Source organism: Myxocyprinus asiaticus, chromosome 39 (assembly GCF_019703515.2).
Source record: "Myxocyprinus asiaticus isolate MX2 ecotype Aquarium Trade chromosome 39, UBuf_Myxa_2, whole genome shotgun sequence".
Lineage (NCBI taxonomy): Eukaryota > Metazoa > Chordata > Actinopteri > Cypriniformes > Catostomidae > Myxocyprinus > Myxocyprinus asiaticus.
The window spans coordinates 24,844,031-24,862,936 of NC_059382.1; the positions used below are offsets into that span (position 1 = coordinate 24,844,031).

Below are 18,906 nucleotides of genomic sequence, written 5' to 3' on the forward strand. Positions count from 1 at the left end.
TTGTCTAAAAACCCAACGTTTGTGGTGGGGCGCTCAAAAAACAGGGCAAAATCTATGTCCCTTTAAGGTGGGTCAGGTCACTCATCATGGTCATATCCGCAACGCCTCTAATAGCAATAAAATCTGACAAAAGTGGTATCATAATTGTGAATTCTTTAGCTTTATGGTTAGGTTCAGAGTTTGGGATTAAATTTAGGAAACATTGTAAGGCTCGTTCAAATCTCAGTCTTCTGTTGTACACTGTGATTTTCCTATTTAAATCATGGTTAGGTTTAGGATTTGGGTAAGGGGTTAAACTTGATGGTTAGGTTTAGGGGTTAAATGTAAGAGAAGAACATTGTTTGTTGGTTTGTTTATTTTTTTCTCTATGGGAGTTAAAGTCTAACATTTTTGTACAATCAAACTCTTATACTTTTGCCAACTTGTACTATTATTCTGACTTCTGTCATGAGACCAGGTTAAACAATGTAGTGCACAAAATATCACAGAAGCCTGAGAATACTGTAGAAGTATGTCACACACATGCAAAATAACACACTTGTGTGTCAGTCTGATCTTTGAGAGCACAGAACAAACTGCAGGTGTTGCCTTGTTCTGTTTCCTCCGGCAATGAACTCAACAATAAAGGTTTCAGTGTTATTGTTTCGGTTTCCAGGCCCTCGCTGTGCCATTCCATTTTTCCTTCCCTTTTCACATTTGTTTTTTTCCCCCCACTTTTTCGAAGAGATACCCGAGAGTGGGTTTGGTCTTGAAAGGCTGCAATTTCCTCATAACTCCAGTTTGTGAAGGAAAATTTAAATCTGAGGTGACAGATTAAGGCAGTGGTGAGTCATCCCAAAGCTCTTGTAGAGGGAGCGAGATTAATAGGGCTTTCCAAAGAACCATCTCAAATTTTGATCTTTAAATTGCAGTCACTGCTTGTCATAATATTCCATGTTAATTCTGCCTGTTAACATTCTGTTGTTAGCCATGACTGTAATTACTACATGAAGTATGTCTTCATAGTGGTTTGTGCTGATGGCTCATCTTTTGGTTTACTTTGGAATAAGCAGCTGTGTTGTTCCGAAGTTTATTTTCATTTAAACCACACAAGCCTCTACTTTCTCCCTCTAATGGGACAGAGGAAGAGGGAAACTCTGCGAGGCTCTGGGGTGCCTCTCTGAAAAGAGTAGAGTTGGTTTGAGGTTTACCCTTAGTGGTGGAATTTAGGTTTGGGTTCAGGTTTTGTGGTTGGGTTTGCATTGTGTGAACTACCGGAAGAACGACAACATAAAAACAATATAGAAAGGAAAGCTGCGTAATTTCTTCAGTCAGTCAAGTGGAACTGTAATGAGGTGGTTTGTGTGACCATGGAAATGGACTTTAGAATTGGAGAAAGTTTTCAAGAAAATGTTGTCATCATTTACTTGTTCCAAACCTGTATGACTTTTTGTTCCGTGAAACTCAAAAGAAGACAATGACAATTTTTGGGAGAACTATTCATTTTAAAAGCATTTTTGTACCCTTTGCATCCAGGGTGCTTGTTGAAATTAAAGGGAATGAGGAGAATTCATTCTGGTCCATGTTTGTTATTTTTGTTTTGTTTTACTAAGAAAGATCTGGTTGAGGCTCTTGACTACCACCCCTAGAGTTGCGAGTTCGAATCCAGGGCGTGCTGAGTGACTCCAGCCAGGTCTTCTAAGCAAAAAAATTGGCCCAGTTGCTAGGGAGGGTAGAGTCACATGGGGTAACCTCCTCGTGGTCGCTATAATGTGGTTTTCGCTCTCGGTGGGGCGCATGGTGATTTGTGCATGGATGCCGTGGAGAATAACACGGCATCCATGCACGCGCTGTCTCCACGGTAATGCACTCAACAAGCCACGTGATAAGATGCACGGATTGACGGTCTCAGACTGAGATTCGTCCTCCACCACACGGATTATGGCGAGCCACTATGCCACCACGAGGACTAAGAGCACATTGGGAATTGGGCATTTCAAATTGGGGAGAAAAGGGGAGAAAAAAAAGAAGATAAAAAAAAAAACAGTGGTTCCTGTGGGCCAGTGACATTTGAAACATAAATACTGTTAAAGTTTAATGGTCTGTGGGGTGAGACTTCGGAGTGAGAACAGACACTTAGTGTGGAGAGGGCTGCTTAAAGATTTACTATGTGAGAGAGAGGTGAAAAAGCCAAAGGTGGAGACCTGAACACACACTTTGTCTCTCCTCTCTTGCGCACTGTTCAGCCTTACATGAGTGTCTCCTTCAGCAGGGACACAAAGGAGCTAAAGGAGGGCTCTCTGTCTCATTCATTCTTTATTTCTTCTTTCCCTAATTGTTTCTTTGAAATCTACCTGTTTTTACTTTTTGCTATTTCTCTCTTGCTTGGTTTCCTATTCCCAAATTCTCTCCATATTTCCTCCTTGATTTGTTTATTTTTAGTTTTTTGGTCCCACTTTATTTTATATTGTCTGTGTTACTGTGTCTTTACATGGGTATGTAAATGAACTTAAAGGAATATTACGGGTTCAATACAAGTTATGCTCAATTAACAGCATTTGTGACAATATTGATTACTACAAAAAAATGATTTTGACTTGCCCCTCCTTTTCTTTAAAAAAAGCAAAAATCTGGGTTACAGTGAGGCACTTATAATGGAAGTGAATGTGGCCAATTTTTGAACATTAAAATACTCACTTTTTCAAAAGTATAGCCACAAGACACAAACAATATGCGTGTAAACATGCTTTTAGTGTGATAACATCACTTACAAACCTTTTCTGTGTAAAGTTAAAACTAATTTTACAACTTTGTTGCCATGACAATGTAATGTCAACAAACCCTAAAACCTAATGACTGTAAAAATTTCAATTTAAACAACTTTGCAGATCAAATGATACAGGAGTTATAACAGAATAATTCATGTAAGTGCTTTTATAAAATTATAAGCTTCACATTTCTGCCTTTTAAACCCTCCAAAATTTGGCCCCATTCACTTTCATTGTAAGTGTCACTATAAACCAGATTTTTGCTTTTTTTAAAGAAAAGGAGGGATGAGTTGAAAGACATTTTTGTGATAATCAACATTATGCCACAAATGCTGTCGATTCAGCTTAAATTGTACTGAACCCAGAATATCCCTTTAATGTACATACAGTGTAACTGAAATGCAGTGCAGTGCATGTAAGTACACATTGTTATAGTTATTACTATTGTAATTATTTTTAGTACCATGTAATATGTGTAATAAATAGTGTTTTTTAATAGTGTTTGTTAAGTTCCATAACAACTAATTAAAGTCGATAATGAAAATTGCACAAAAACATTATTTTTAAACTTTCAAAACTCCATATAGTTAATCAAAATAATATTCTTTGTTGCATGTCAAATTTAGATTTTAAATGAACCACGGTTAAAAAGAACATTTGATTTAGCTGTTTATGCCTGTCATGTACACAGCATTTTCCTTCCCTGAAAACGAAGACTTTCGAAAACGCTTTCTAGTACCGCATAAAACTGAGTTTTCTACCAAAAACATTTTAGTGTGGACGTGGCCTGAATGTAATAGAAGAAATTATATTTAATGTGAACAGTAACTTTCATAGGATTACTGAAAAATTCAAAAAGAATTGAAAGAGTACTTCAGTTTGCACATTGTTTGGACAGATGTGTAATAATTGAAAAATCATCCGATTAATCGATTATCAAAACAGTTAGTTGCAGCCCTAGATATTCTCACTTCAAGTGCATAAGCAAGAACTGGTGTACACTCATTCCAGAAAGACAAAACGGACACTCATCCCATTTTCTTTAAAAACAATCACTGGATTGACTATAACGACAACATATATTTGCTGTTGGTGGAGGGTGCTCAAGGTTTGTGAAATAATTGCATTCACAGGCTGAAGGGATTTTCTTTGCAGCGGCTCCTCCCAGATGTTTCTCCTCTGAGAACATTGCTGTTGTCTGCCAAAAACCCAAAATCGAAACCAAACTTTCCAGCACAAATGCTTTACCATAATGGCCTAATTCCCATGAAGGGGAAGTGTGCTGGATCCTTAATAGAGTGTCAAGAGAGCTCAGCAAGATTCTTCTCACCAGCTCTTCACTGGTAGAAGGTTGCCCGTTGCTCTGAGGAGTTGATGCTCTCTTCGGCTGTGAATGCGACCTTGCAACCCTTACACACTTTCTCAGGCCCAAACAAAAGAACCTCACGGCCGGCCCCCGTAATCCCCTCTTCTTCTGTCTCATTCATCTACCACTAAACCCCCTCTAAAGGCCAGCCACCCTGCTGTGCTGTCAACATCAACGGATACCTGCATTTGTTACCAGCCGGAGTGACCTTGATTTCACATTTTTGCCGCTCCATTCAGCACGTTTGGCTGTAAGTTATGGGGGGCAGGTGGGGCGATTGACTGGAAGTGGAAATCTGGTGTGTGGAAACAATTAAATCTCCTTGTCAGTTTATTGATCCAAGCAGCTGGTTGGTTAGTTGTTTTCTAGGTTTGGGGGATGGGCAGGAGGAATGTTCGAGGGAGACTTCAGGCGGAATGCCAGTTGTATTCTGCGGCAGCTCTCGGTAGGGGTGCACACCAGCTTAGGGCGGGACCTTCTGCATCCTGCTGGCATGTGTTAACTACTTACAGTATTCAACTCTCAGATCTAACACACACTGATTTATACTCAAAATTCCATTATGTTTTTCACAGTCTCTTACCTGGAATTCTCCTACTTCTGTGTCTAAGGCCCCGTCCATACGTTTTTGCTTTTTAGTTGCCAAGAGTTCAGTGTATGTGTCTATACAGATATATGACTTATAATAATAATAATAGTAATAATAATACAAATAAAAAGTTTGGTACAAAATGTGACAACTACTACAGGTTGAGCTATGGGACATTTTTGGTTCACCCAAATATTTTAATTCTCTCATCATTTACCCTCATGCCATCCCAGATGTGTATGACTTTCTTTCTTCTACAGAACACAAACAAAGATTTTTAGAAGAATATTTCAGCTCTGTAGGTCTATACAATGCAAGTAAATGGTGACCAAAACTTTTAAGCTCCTAAAAAGCACATAAAGGCAGCATAAAAGTAATCCACATGACTCCAGTGATTCAATCCATGGGTTCTGAAGCAATCCAGTAGGTTTTGGGTGAGAACAGACAAAAATGTAACACATTTGTCATTATAAACCTTGACATCTGCAAGTTCAGTTACACTTCCTAGTGCCATCAAGTGTTCTGTGTATGTGTCTAGCGATAGGAACTGTAATCGAGCTTGAGACCATGATCATGCCTAGAGACTGCAATGGCAAGATGTATATTGGAAAAATTAGTTACATTTTGGTCTGTTCGCACCCAAAACCGATTAGATCACTTCAGAATACATGGATTAAACAACTGGAGTCGTATAGATTACTGTTATGCTGCCTTTATGTGCTTTTTAGAGCTTCAAAGTTTTGAGCACCATTTTCTTGGATTGCATTGACCTACAGAGCAGAGATATTCTTCTAAAACATCTTTTTGTGTGTTCAAAAGAATAAAGAAAGTCATACAGTACACATTAGGGATGAGGGTAAGTAAATGAAAAGAGAATTTTCATTTTTGAGTGAACTATTCCTTTAAGTTAAGATCTGGCAAGTTAGGATACAACCTCCCAAAACCCCCTCGCAAACACACAGAACACACTTATCAACCGCATTGCAATGCTTTGAAACCCACAGAACAGCTCAACAACTGCATAGCCGTGCCCTGACAAGCACCCACAACACCCTAGCATCGTGGTGGTGAGTTTTGCGTGGGTAAGCAGGCTTCTCTCAGATTTTTTTAAGAAAATGTTTTCCACAATCTCTCACTCTGAATTCACCCTCTGCTGCATGCATGTTGACTTGTAATATACTTCTTGAATGCATGAGAACATTTAGTGTGTCCTGCATTAAAATTATTCTTTTAACCTCTTTTTTTTAACCTGGTTACTGTTTGACTGGGCTGTACGTGTGAGGTGTGTATGATCTGAGGGCAGCCCAGACAGATGTGTTATCTGTGATCATAAAGAGTCTGTCTTCAGTTCTTTTATGTTGTTTGTGTCTAGTTGTGTGTGGATGTCCCCCCTCTGGGCTGAGAGGTCCATCTCAAAGCAAAGGCTCTTGGGTTAAGCCTTTCTGTGCGACTGCAGTCTTTAATGAACTGTGGGGGTCTGCAATGTCTGAGCACTTTGACTGGTGTCAAGGATTAAACTCGCCTTCTGGACAAGGGCGGATTGCTCTCTCACTTTTTCCATTCTCTTTGTATTTTCCCGCAGTTGGGTTGTTTTCAGACTTCATTAAAAAATTTATTATTCACTCATTAACCCTACTAAATGTTAAATTGCCTTTTTTTTGTGGAAATGTAAAGTTGCTGCTGATAATTGTATATCAAGTTCAGGGGGTTATGGGAATTGGGGGATTGAAGTAAGGAGTGGGAGGCTGTGTCCTGACTGGCTTCTGGAATACTTGGTGGTCTGGTAACAGAATGCAACGATGACGGTAAGTTGACCTTGCGGGAAGCCCGGCAGAGTGACTTGCGCCCACTGTGTAATTACCCATGGATTTGGAATTGACAGCAAGACACCGGTCTAGTGCGTTTACATGGAAAGCAATTGAAAAACAGTGCGGCTCTGCAATGGCTCCTTGGCTCTGCAATGGCCTCTTAGGGGACGTTCGGTGTGAACGGCCCCTAAGAGGCCATTGCAGAGCCAAGGAGTATGTGTATGTTTGCCTACTGTTGGGTTAGGCTGGATGTTCCTACACTAATTTACATCAATGTCATTACAACAATCTGATTTGTTAACAGCACTGGAGAGTGAGAGCCTGTCATCATAATTACATGCTATTGAATGCGTGTTGAGCTTTTGTTGGACAACTGTAAAGAATACGGCTGTCAAGCCTGAAAAAGAAAGCACTTCGGTACCCGCGGTGTAGATTTTGTTCTGGCTGGAACGTGATTATGATGTCAGCTTGTGGGAATGTGTTGAAATTGTGACCTGGCAAGATGAGCTGAATTTGTTCTTCAGAACTGGAGTATTACCATTTATAAAATCCCCCAGGCCAATCCTCGCATTAAAAGCAGTGTATTGTTTCTTGTCCTACCACTATCAGAGCGTACCATAGTCCACAGCGTCCAGCTAAAAGAAACCACAATCCCTCTGACTTCACTTCAGGAATGCAGGTTATTAAAGACCAAAATAATTGCATTACAACTCTTTCTTTGGCATCTCTCTCCATTATAAAGCCACAGGGATACTTAAGGGCAGATCTCTTTTGTATGGTTAAAGGGATAGTTCACCCAAATATGAAAAGGAAATGTTGCCATTCATGGAAAACAGATGCAATAAAAGGGGACTGAGACTATCATTCTCCCTAACATTTTCTTTTGTGTTCCACGGAGGAAAGAAAGTCATACAGGTTTGAAACAACATAAGAATTTTCATTTTTGGGTGAACTATCCCTTTAAGTAAAAGCTCAGAGTAAATAGCTACGGTTTTAATTTGGAAAGGATTGTCTTGGCTCAGTGTCTGTTTGTGAAGGAGTCTTGGGTTAACAGAGTACAGAGGTAATCTCCCTTATGATGAGCGTAATCTTCCTGAAAATATAAATTGGATGCTCATGTGGCTGTAAGCGGTTTTTTTTTTTTTTTTTTTTGGCCTTTTGCCTTTTTTTTTTATTCATAGATATTTGGGAGAGGAAGGAAATTAAGGGACGAGTGGAGGAGGGGAATGGGATAGCAACATGACCCAGGCTGGACTTGAACCCGGTTCTCCCACATAAGCGCAACAGCTCAATGTCAGCGCACTTACACTGACCACTTGGCCACAATTCCAACATGTGGCTGTAATTTGGACAGATCAAACTGGTTTATTCAAAAGGATAGCAGTGCACATTTGCTAGTGAGTAATTTGCGGAATGGGAAAACTCTACACAGGATATCCTGCCTATTTTTTACCCTTTGTTAAACTCTCAGCTTGTTAATGAACAGGGACTAATGGAGCACAGCATAACAGCAATTTAGTGGCTGTTTAAATTAATTGAATAAACCTTTTAAGTAGCTCATTTGATCTAGTAGTGTGGCAGTAGGCCGTTATACTACTTTTGCCCCTTTTGCCCCTGTCTTATACATTTGCCCCTGAAGTGTATGAACTTATGAATTTCTTTGCATTATACAGCAAAATATCAAACTGTAAAACAATGGACATTTTGTTCAAAGTTGGTCTGTCCTGTTAAACTTGTTCCTTGTTATGAATCATTAAGCTACCTGTGTTTTGACCAGTACTTGAAGGCAAACTCAGAAGGCAATATTTTAGCATTGAATACTGAGCAACCAGTATTCTTCCTCCCATATCTCTGAGGTTTTCATTAAAACACAAAAAGGCTCAGCTGTTCAGATGTTTTATGTTTGTGGTCTCTGAGGAAATCATTGGTTTATTGGAGGGGTTGGTTTCAACAATGGGATAAGATGTTTGATGTGAACCATAAGAAGTAATTAAAGGAATAGTTCACCCAAAAAGTATTCTTTCATCACTTACTAACCTTCATATTGTTCCAATTCTTTAGAACTGCAATTCTGAGTTAACAATATTGTGGCTACACTTTTCCATCTAATGAAAGTGAATGAGGACTGGGCCTGTTAAGTTCAAAAGTGACAATAAAAGCATCATAAAAGTATCATAAAAATTAGGGGTCGACTGATATGGTTTTTTCAGGGCCGATACCAATAACGATTATTAATAATCAAGGAGACCGATAACTGATATTTGGGGCCGATATACATTTGCAGTAAAAATGAAAATTTTAGTGTCAAAATTTACACTAACTCAAACTCCTGTCTTTTGAAAAATACTGGAAAACAACATATTAACATAATTTTTTCCTGATTCAGTTTAGGTAAGCCAGGTTTGTGTCAGGACAAGTTAAAATGCCGCCTTCAGACTATAATGTTTTTTTTCCATCTAGATTTAGCTTAATTAATCAGCATGTTTCAAGCCTTTCACAATAAACAGATTTTTGTTCTAATTTTTCAGATGTCATCATGGCATGGGTGGCAAGGAAAGCCTATTTATATTTAAATAAACAAACAGTATTTTAATGCTTCACTGTTGTAATGTAAATTGTTTGTTTGTTAGTAGATTCTCACTTTAAGGAAAATATAAAAATGGTCCATTCAGACTTTTACATTTTTATTAAAGAAAACATTCAGGGGACACCCCTGAACCCCCATAAATTGTTTTTTATCTGTTAAAAGGCCTCCTATGTCCCATATATTCTGAATGTACAAATATTTCAACACAAAAACTGGACTGCTATCATTCACCTTCAAAACGAACTGTTGATCTTATCTTTTAATATTCATATCCAAGTGCCCTCGACTGATGAAATCTTGATGAAATAGTTTAATCTTTTGGTAGAAAAGGTCTCTCAGACCACACTACTTTGGCTGTCTCTGGGCCCCCAATGTTCTCATCCCTGCCCAGTTTTGAAGAGACTATTTGGACTGTTTAGGAATTACTTTAATTTTGTTAAAGTACTATTGCTGCCAATGTGGCAAGTTATAAAAACTGTTCAGAAATATATATTATATAATTTCATAGCCATTTGACACGTGTAAGCAACGTATTATTATCCGGACCTTTGCTAGGAAGGAAATGTAGAGACCGGACCTCTTGGAACTTTAGTTGAGTACCCCTGTTCTAGACTGTTTTTTGTTTTCTTCTTTCCATCAATTAATTGATTCATTGAAAAGGTTCAACTGAAATGAACGGTTCATTCACAAATCAGACAATCCTACTTCTCTCACTACTCCTTTAATGAGAAATTTGGTTGGTTTTGATGTTCAGATGAAGTAACGGCTTAATCAGGCTTGGTCACTGGAGACTGAAAAATATATTGGAGGAAACAGAGCTTTAGACAATCAAAGAACATCAAATTAATTGTTGATGGACCTGAGCCAGTGAGGAGAATCATCTATGTCTGGGAAAGTTCTATTGGAAAGCATGAGGGTAGAGCAAAATCCCTTACCGATTCTGCAGCTACCCTTTTCCACATTGCAAGGCAAGGCTGTAGGATTCATCTTTGTTGTGGGGTGTATGCAATGAATCGGCTGACTTATTTTCTCAATTAAACAGCCGGGTTATTTGCATTGTGTGTGTGAGCTCATTATAGGGATAATGGTGACCTTGAGCATTTGGTTTTGCAGTGAGGAATCGCTCTTTTCAAGGAAACTTTCTGAATGGAAACAAGACCCTAAAGAGTCCCATGCAAAGACCAGCTTGAGCTGAACCAGTCCAGACCAACCCATTAGCTGCCCACTAAATGAACAAGACCACCCAGAAATGTTTGAGGGAACAATGTTGCACAAGTGAACATGGTACTGCTTGGGGGAAAAAGAAAAAAAAAAACACATGCTTTTCAGCTGTCGCATTAGCTGAGATAAAACTACACTACACCAGAAAGCAGAAAATTATGGTTTGATTCCTAATTGCTACAGTTGCTGGTTTGGCTGACTGGATAAGTAAAATGGACAAGGACAGGAGAAGTATTGCCATTCACTGTACTACAATGACACTACTCCTGTTACAATTTAGTACTGGGAAATGTAATTTTTAGGGCTACCAAAGTTAATGTTAACTTTTGAGATAAGAGGGATTTTCAAGGTTCTATACAAGTTTTGCTCAATTGACAGTAGTTGTGGTATTTTGTTGATTATCAAAAAGGTGGATTGAAGAATAAGGCAAAAATACCTCATTGTAACTTTGATTTTTGCTTTCTTTAAAGAAAAGAAGGGAAGAGTTGAAATTATTTTTTGTGGTAATCAACATTATGCCACATTTGCTGTTGATTGAGCTTAACTTGTTAACTTACATGTGAACATTTGCAAGAGTGCCAGCGCAGGTGTCCATGTCTCAATAGGACACAACAATCCCATAGCTAAGCTCTCGATTATAAACAAGCCCACACGAAATCTGCACCTTCAGAACCCAGCAAAAGTTTCAGAAACTTTGGCAGAAGTGAAATGCTTGTCACTTAAAAACCATTCTGCAGAATACCTACGATTTCCCCAAAAGTAAATGATTGCAAAATCCCTTCTTAATGAGTAATACGTTTAAAAATCAAATCCAGGACGGACTTTTATCGAAGCTGAACATACCTGAAATGTCACCAAGTTTTGTCAAATTCAGAATTTGAGATCAATCTTTTTAAACACACAAAATCAAGATAGTAATCGTGATTAATGTTTTTGAACTACTGAAAGCCCTATTTTTATGTGAATAGTTCTATGCACTCTTCCTTTCATGTCTTAAATCATATGTGGTAATTGCCTCCAAATCAAAAACAGAGAGTGCATAGCAATGGCATTTTAAGTACTCTCCAGGGAATGTGGTTTGCTTGTGGCATGCCTTTTACCAGTTTATATTATTAAACAAAGACATTCTCTCTCACATTTGAGTCCAAGACCAAATTTCTCTTGGAATTTTTGATCAGTTTTTAACTTTAGCTTCAACAGAAGTGAGCATAGCTAGTTGATAAAATCATTGTCTTTTGCAGGTTTGCATTTGATAATCTAAAACCTGAAGGAAGAAAAAAGTAAAATAGGAATCCCATCATAATTCTGAAGCAGGTTTGCACTCACCTTAAGGTTCTCTCAAACTTGAAAAGTAATCGTTCATGCTTTTGTGTTAGTAGCGGTCCCTTCCCCCCTTACTCCAGCATGTCCCACAACCCCTGGGGAACAATATAGCGCTGGCCTCCGTGTATGTACAAATGTCGGTTTCGCTTGTGCCTGGCGGCACACATGTATAGAAGGAAACATTTCATCCCGCAGCTGTTCATGTGCATTACGGTAAGTGCTATTCAAAAGCTTGTTGGGGGCAGCACACAGGAAACGGTAAGTTCACTCAATCCTGTTAATGTAGAACAGCATTTAATTAGATGCGCTTGAAGTAGGTGAGGCAGACACATCTAGTTTAAATAGTGATTTCAACAGAACATAATGTCATGTTTTAGTACTAAAAATACATTAGCATTGGGGGTGGGCAATATAAGCATTTATTAGACATCTCTATATAATTCTTGATTCTGATCGGTCAATCACTGTGTTCGTCAAATATTGTTTGCGTAATGACCTCTAAACTTTGACCATTTCCCCAATCTCCTACACTGTGCTAGTTTCATGTCTCTCAAAGCACTAAATGCTCTCATTTGTCTCACATAATCAAGTAATTTCAACTCAATATTTCATGTCCATTTATTTACTCATAGTAGCATGTAGCTAGTGTAATAAGCTGGTTATTCTACAGTTATCCGGTCATTGTTTAAAAATACAGGATGCCGCTTGTACAACGGTTAATTGTAACTTAATGGCTGCTCTTATTGAAACAAAACATTTTAAGTCGTGTTTTAGTAGTAATACAATGGTATTAAATACTGTAGACATTTGATAACACTTGATGTCATAGTGATATTGTTCACTTCTTGTAGCTTGTCTCAGAGTGCAGGTTATAGTCCCAGTCACCATGATTCTTCCCTTGTCTCTTGCTTTTTTAATAAAGGCAGCAGTTCAAGCAAATACTGGCATGTTTCCAAGACTACAGTCCAGTTTTCTGCGCTGTGACCAATTGAACATAACTGCATACACTGTACCATCATTGCAGCCCCCAAATTGCTTCTTTGTCTGGTCACACTGAGGTTTACCAGATTAAATTGTGTATGGTGTTAGCTGAGAGAGGCTGAGATGATTTAAATCTGAGTTGAGCTGAGGCTGATTCACTCTGCTCTAATCAACTCCACCACATTAGCTACATGGTTCTGGAAAGGCTTGTTGTCCGAATAGTTGTTTGTGATGCATTTTTCCCACCCTGACTGTTTTCTATCATAATGGGTGGAAAACAGATCATTTTGAGCTGCTAATTTCATGGATTTGTGCCTCATTTTATGCCTTGTTTCATAAATCGTTTTAGACTGCTGCAGGCAGTGCTTTCTTTCTTGCTTTCATCGCTCGGGCACACACAAACACATACACAGTCTTTTGTTGGCAGCCAGGTTGCCTTGACATTCTCTGATTTATTGGCAAAGCCTTCTGCCGGAGCTAGCCAAGTTAAAGCTTGTATGGCTCAACCAAAGCTGCTTTGCCCAGAGTAGACGGCTCGGTGGAGGGGCTGAACAGCATAGGCTTTTGTGTCTGACTGTTTCTGCTGGTTATTTATAAATTGTGTCAACCAGTGCATTCCAGACAGAGCTTTGCCGAACTGATGTGTGCTGCTTTTGTGCTTGACGCAGTTCCTCTGGGGAGAAACACATTTCTGGGGTTGAAAATGGATTATTTAAGGCCAGTAACTCAGAGGCTAACTGTGGTGCAATTACAAATATCATCCATTACTTTTTGTGGCACTTTTCACGAGAAGGGTCCAAAACAGGGCCTGGAACTCTTCAAAAGTGCAAAAAGTTTTTTTTTTTTCCTCCAACAAATGGACACTGAAAAGAGGTGCTTAACCTTTAGGAAATGTCCAAGATCCAAGTAAATATTATGAACCATTTTTTCTTTTCTTTTCTTTTCTTTTCTTTTTCTTTTCTTTCATTTCAGATTATGTTTGCAGTTTTTGCAACACTGTTACAAAAATTTTGGATGTGTAGGGGGGAATTCACTAGGAATGAGTTGCACTCGGTGAAAGCCCTGTTTATTTATACACAGATTTACTAAAATAATTATGCAGACCAGGCAACAGCGCTGATGCACCCACAAATCTGTGCTGAAGACAATTTGTGTAATTTCGATCTTGCGGGCTGGTTCTATGCGCTGTAGTGGACGATGCAGCAGACCACTGTGATCTGCCACACTCTGCCGGTTCTGTACAGCATCACTTCATTACTGATATTTGCACGTGTAGTTCTACGATTTTTCTTAGTAAATCACCTGCAAAACACCCATAACATGCACACGCAATTTGATCAATTTGAATATCAATTCAACGGAGCTTGACAAAATTATGAAATTAATGATTATTTAATTCCTTTTTGGGACCACCCAAAATCAAAATTTTAAGGACAGGAGACAGGCATTTTATGTATTTAAAACTAGCCACTTTTCATCCTAGGTTCATTTTATGTTAGATAAGTTATCCTAACATCTAATGGTTCTCACAACAAAAACATGGGACTTGTGCCTCTAAAGTTGTTTCTTTTTTTCTTTTTTCTTTTTTTTTAGAAATGGGATACCAATTTGTAGCATATTCATGGAAAGTGCTTTGTATTTATTATTTTCTATGGGAGCGAATGACGTCTGCTATAAATTTCCTCTCATGAGCTCTAGTGTTAAGCATGAAGGCCAGAGTGTTTATAATTGTGACTTTTTCGACACAGCTAAGACGTTGTTCTGAAAGTTTTATGTCCCATTGCAGTTTTACAAGCACTACTTGTGGTCATCTCAAATTGTGACCTTCAAACATGCCTGCAGCCAGGGTTTGGCGTGGCAGCTACAATTTCAGGTCTATTTTTTTTGTCTAACATAAATTTTTTTAGACCAAAAGCCACAATCTCTCTCTCTCTCCCTCTCTATCTTTCTCTCTCTCTCTCTCTCTCTCTCTCTCTCACTTTTTTATTTCCATTTCTTTCTCCAGGGAGTCCTTTATCTCCAGCAGTTGAAAACATTAATCGCACCATTCTGACGAGGCTGTGGGCCCAGTGGCATGGTCATACTCTGCGCTGCTTAACTGCAATACACACGTTCCAGCTATGCACATTATGCACAGGAAAAACCTTATGTAAACAATTGCCGAGTAAAATCGTAGTTTATGGTTAAATGACTCTTTACACAGTGCATAAGACATCATAAAACAGTATATTAACGTTTCTGAAAGGGAAAAACATTGTAAAAGCTTGGACTGTAGCAGTGAATTCAGGTAAAAGCTGGCATGTAGTCTTTGTTTCTGTCGCTCAACTGGTAGAGCATGGCAAGGTCATGTGTTTGATATTGATAAAATACATACTTAGAATTCACTGTAAATCACTGTAATGCTTCTGCCAAATGTGTAAAAGTACTTTTTCATCGCAGTTCTTGCTGCTAATGGAAGGAATTCTGGAGCTAAAGTTAGCACTGTATGACTGTAGCATTCACCGCTCCCCTTCCTTCCGGTCTTAATAGTCTACCGCTCTACAAGGTCCACAGAGCAAATACACAATGCATAAAGGAACAAGGAGGCGAAACAATTGAGCGTGTTTGTCTGTGCCTATTTGCTCACATTAAAGGGTCCGGTACTCGGCCACACCACTTGAAGGAAGCTACTTCCAATCCACTTTAGAAGGAAAATAAACACACTGTACAGTACTTGGTACGCTGACCTCTCTCGCTCTACCACACTACATGGTTCATTCTTCCTAGAATTTCCTTCACTCCATTGGGTCACTGGTTGATTTCTCAATGTTTGCTTGGTTATTACCAGCCTCTGCAAGAGGTCCTTACAAATTTACATCAGATGTCCAGGTCAAGATCAGAAATACAGTCTTAAGTATTTCAATTTAATCATAATATTCTATAGTAGGGAAATAATTTATGTGTTTGGTAAAAATTTTGTGTACAAATTAATAAAATTGACAAACATTATTGCATTATATAATGTTTAATGGAAGCGTGAATTCAGTTAAACTGGGCCACTTTACAAATTTTAGATGACTCAGTTTAGGTTTGATGATTAAAATCTTATGTCCACATTAATGTTTTAGATTGAAAAGTTATTGATTTTGCTACATTTACGCCTCTTATCCACAATGGAACGACATTTTCCTCCACCGCAAATTTCGAAAATACTGTCCATTACAACATACTTTGGAAAACAATGACATTAGGAAACTGAAAACTGAGTTCTCAAATGAAAGTGGATTAGTGTGGATGCAGTTTTAGCTGGTCATTCTCGCAAAATAAACCACAACCACGATGGGTCACCTTAAAGGGGTTATTTTGTGATCATGACTAGATGGCTGTACATTATCCCACTTAATGACTACTTACTAAGTAACAAAAATAAATGTACATCAAGGGCCCTATTTTAAGAGTGCTAGCGCTAGCACTCTTAAAGCGTGTTTGGTGAAATCATGCGCACAAAGTGCTAATGGGCTAGGTCAAGTGCAATTTAATTCCGAGGTTCTTCTCCGGATATTGAAATGTCTGCACCCTATTATATATTTAATTTCCTGTCAGACACCAGCGATATAAACAGAGACAGCACATTCAAAAAAAGTTGGTAGTGTAAATGGACTGTATGCAATTAAAACATCCAAACATTTTACCCTTCTTCCACCGTCCCATTTTGCAGTGACTTAAACATCATTCTAAGACAAGAGGTGGAAAAATACCAATACAAATTAGATAATGAAGACAATTGTAAATATAAACATAATAATAACTGAAAAATAAACCATGACCTATAGTTTGCACACATACACCCACAGATACTCCCAAGTACTCCAAATACTCCCACCCATGCCCACAAGTGATTTGTGCTGGCACGAAAATTGCACTTGGATTAAATTAGATAAGACATAGCACACAGTCTTTGCGTGTAGCACGCTAATGATTAGTGCTTTATTTATGAAAATAAAGCGCTAATTATTGACTTGAATATAAGTTATTTTAATATGTGCCAAGAAAGTGACCACTGAGTGATATGAAACAAGCACATCTATGTAGGAAACTGGCTGCCTGAAAAAACAGTCAATATGCAAAAATATTTGACAGCAGAATATCGTGAGTTTTTCTGAGATACAGTAAAATGTATATTAACATAATGATGGTCACACATGATTTTCTAGTACAATTTGTTCTGTTAAAATTATAAATGGTTTTCTTACAGTTCTTCATCCCTCAATTGACAAATTTTGCATGTTTGGCCATTGGACAACTAGCAGGCAGAGTAAAGATATATGGAGCACTGTAACATTCAAAAGCAACTCCATTAAGCAATACTTTACTACCAAGCTGTTCTGCCATAGTGGGTTGAGACCAATGACTGATTTATAGGGGAAAAAAAGCCAGTAAGTCAACCAATGACTCAAGACTAACTCTTAAAAGGGAACTTTTGCTCTCCCAGCCATGAAACCATAAAAAAGCACCCCTCCAGAGTATCCCCTCCTGCATGACCATTGGATGGGAAAACAGACTTGTTAAACAGCACCTTCTTATCATTAGAACTGATTTGGGTTTCAATAATGAATTTTGAAATTAATGAGGTTTTGTATTCATTACTCTTCAACTTATGCTTTATGCTTGTCAACCTCAGTCAGTCACTTGAGATGAATTACGAGACTCTTGAGGGTTCCGATCATATTAGGAAACGTATTTGTAAGTTAATAGAATCACTCCATCTTGAATGTCTGGTCACCGAGCCCCGAACTATGGATGTTACAGCAAGGAGACACCGGGAGTCCTGAGGTCATGAAGGTTGTGTGACCTTTGACTCCGGCTGTAGGTAAGGAGAGGTCTGCCATGCTGAGCTGCAAGCTGAGAGCGCATCCTGTACTGGATGGCAGGTCTTTGAAGACTGCTAGTGTTTATTTAAAGACGTCTCCATGTTTGAGCTTCAGACTCGCTGGGGACATGTGGGTTGCTGGGGTGCAGAGATTGTTTAGAGGTGACTGATGTGTATGTTTCAAGGCCAGAACGTCCCTGCTTCTTTGTTTTAAGCCGTGATCTTTGACCCCCTACCCTACTGTTGCCCATTATGGGCTAGAACTGCCCAGTTAGCAGCTGCCTCATGAACTGAAGTGACCCTGAAAGTCTTGATGCTCAGCTGTCTGCTTCATTCTCACTAAAACACACACACTCGCTTTAGCCACTCCCTGCCTTTTAAACACAGCAACTGACACTTGTTAATCTCTCAGATGGGAATTGTGATGTTGCTTTGGTACATTTAAGCATTGCTTACACAACGTAGACGTTCATATTAAGGATGTAGTTGGTTAACTGAATTAACGGGCAACTAACAATTTGTTCGACCAATGCTATAGATTAAAACAGGGTTCATACAAGGTGCTTGAAGTACTTGAATTTGGCTTTTTCAAATTTTAAGTCCTGGAGAACCCTTGAAAATAGCAATTTTTACCAAGAGGTGCTAAAAAGTGCTTGAATTATAGAAAATTGTTAAATACGTTGCTTAAATCATTAATAAATTAAATTTATTTATTTATTTTTGGAAAAACATGACAATACGAAGTCAGCTCTTCGGTCGTGTCCGACTCAAAAAGAACCGTAAGAGCCGGTCCACGAACTGTGGAAGTTTGCTGAGGATTACCGAGGAGTCTGATGAGTGAGCTGCTGATACTATGAGCATGTGTGTACCGAGGACATGAAAGAGCATGGAGCGAACTGTACGTTTCAACAAAACGTACTGGAAATATTCTTATGACTAGTTTTATTAAATAAAATTTAAGATACGAAGAACATACCCGCATTTGCGTGCAGTGTCTTTATTGGGTGCTTTAGGTGCAAATCTTCAGTGTAGGAAACTTATCCAAGATGTAATCAATATCAGTCGTATTCGACATGCAGGATCACAGAATGAAACACTGATGACAATAAACACCATTATTATTATAACTTAATTGAATAAAAGGTAACAATCAGCCATGTGCATTTACATATGGCTTTATTTAAATGTTTGAGCATGAAACATGACTCCAGGATGTTAGAATAACGTGCTAGAGACATCATTACATGATGACGTAAAAGAACCGCTGAATTGGTTTTTGAACCGGTTCATGGAAACTAACTGTCTGATAGAACCTGTTCGCGGAAATGAATCGGACTTCCCAACACTAGTCACGTGGCACCTGTTACTTTTGGCAGCGCTGTTCAGAATGGGTCAATCACAATCAATTGTTACTGGAGGATTTAAAAAATGTTTT

At 38.6% G+C, this 18,906-nt stretch overlaps 1 protein-coding gene across 3 annotated transcripts in view; it reads left to right on the plus strand.

The window, feature by feature from the left end:
- LOC127430307 (nucleoredoxin-like) overlaps positions 1 to 18,906 on the plus strand; it is a 100,596-nt gene that overhangs the window by 33,743 nt on the left and 47,947 nt on the right. Inside the window, exon 1 of one of the 3 annotated variants that reach the window (XM_051680031.1) lies at positions 5,695 to 5,784. The exons of the other annotated variants lie outside the window; for them this stretch is intronic. The gene's annotated coding sequence lies outside the window, so the exon portion shown is untranslated. Of the gene's footprint in view, positions 1 to 5,694; positions 5,785 to 18,906 lie in introns of those variants that run through there. 3 annotated transcript variants of the gene reach the window in all.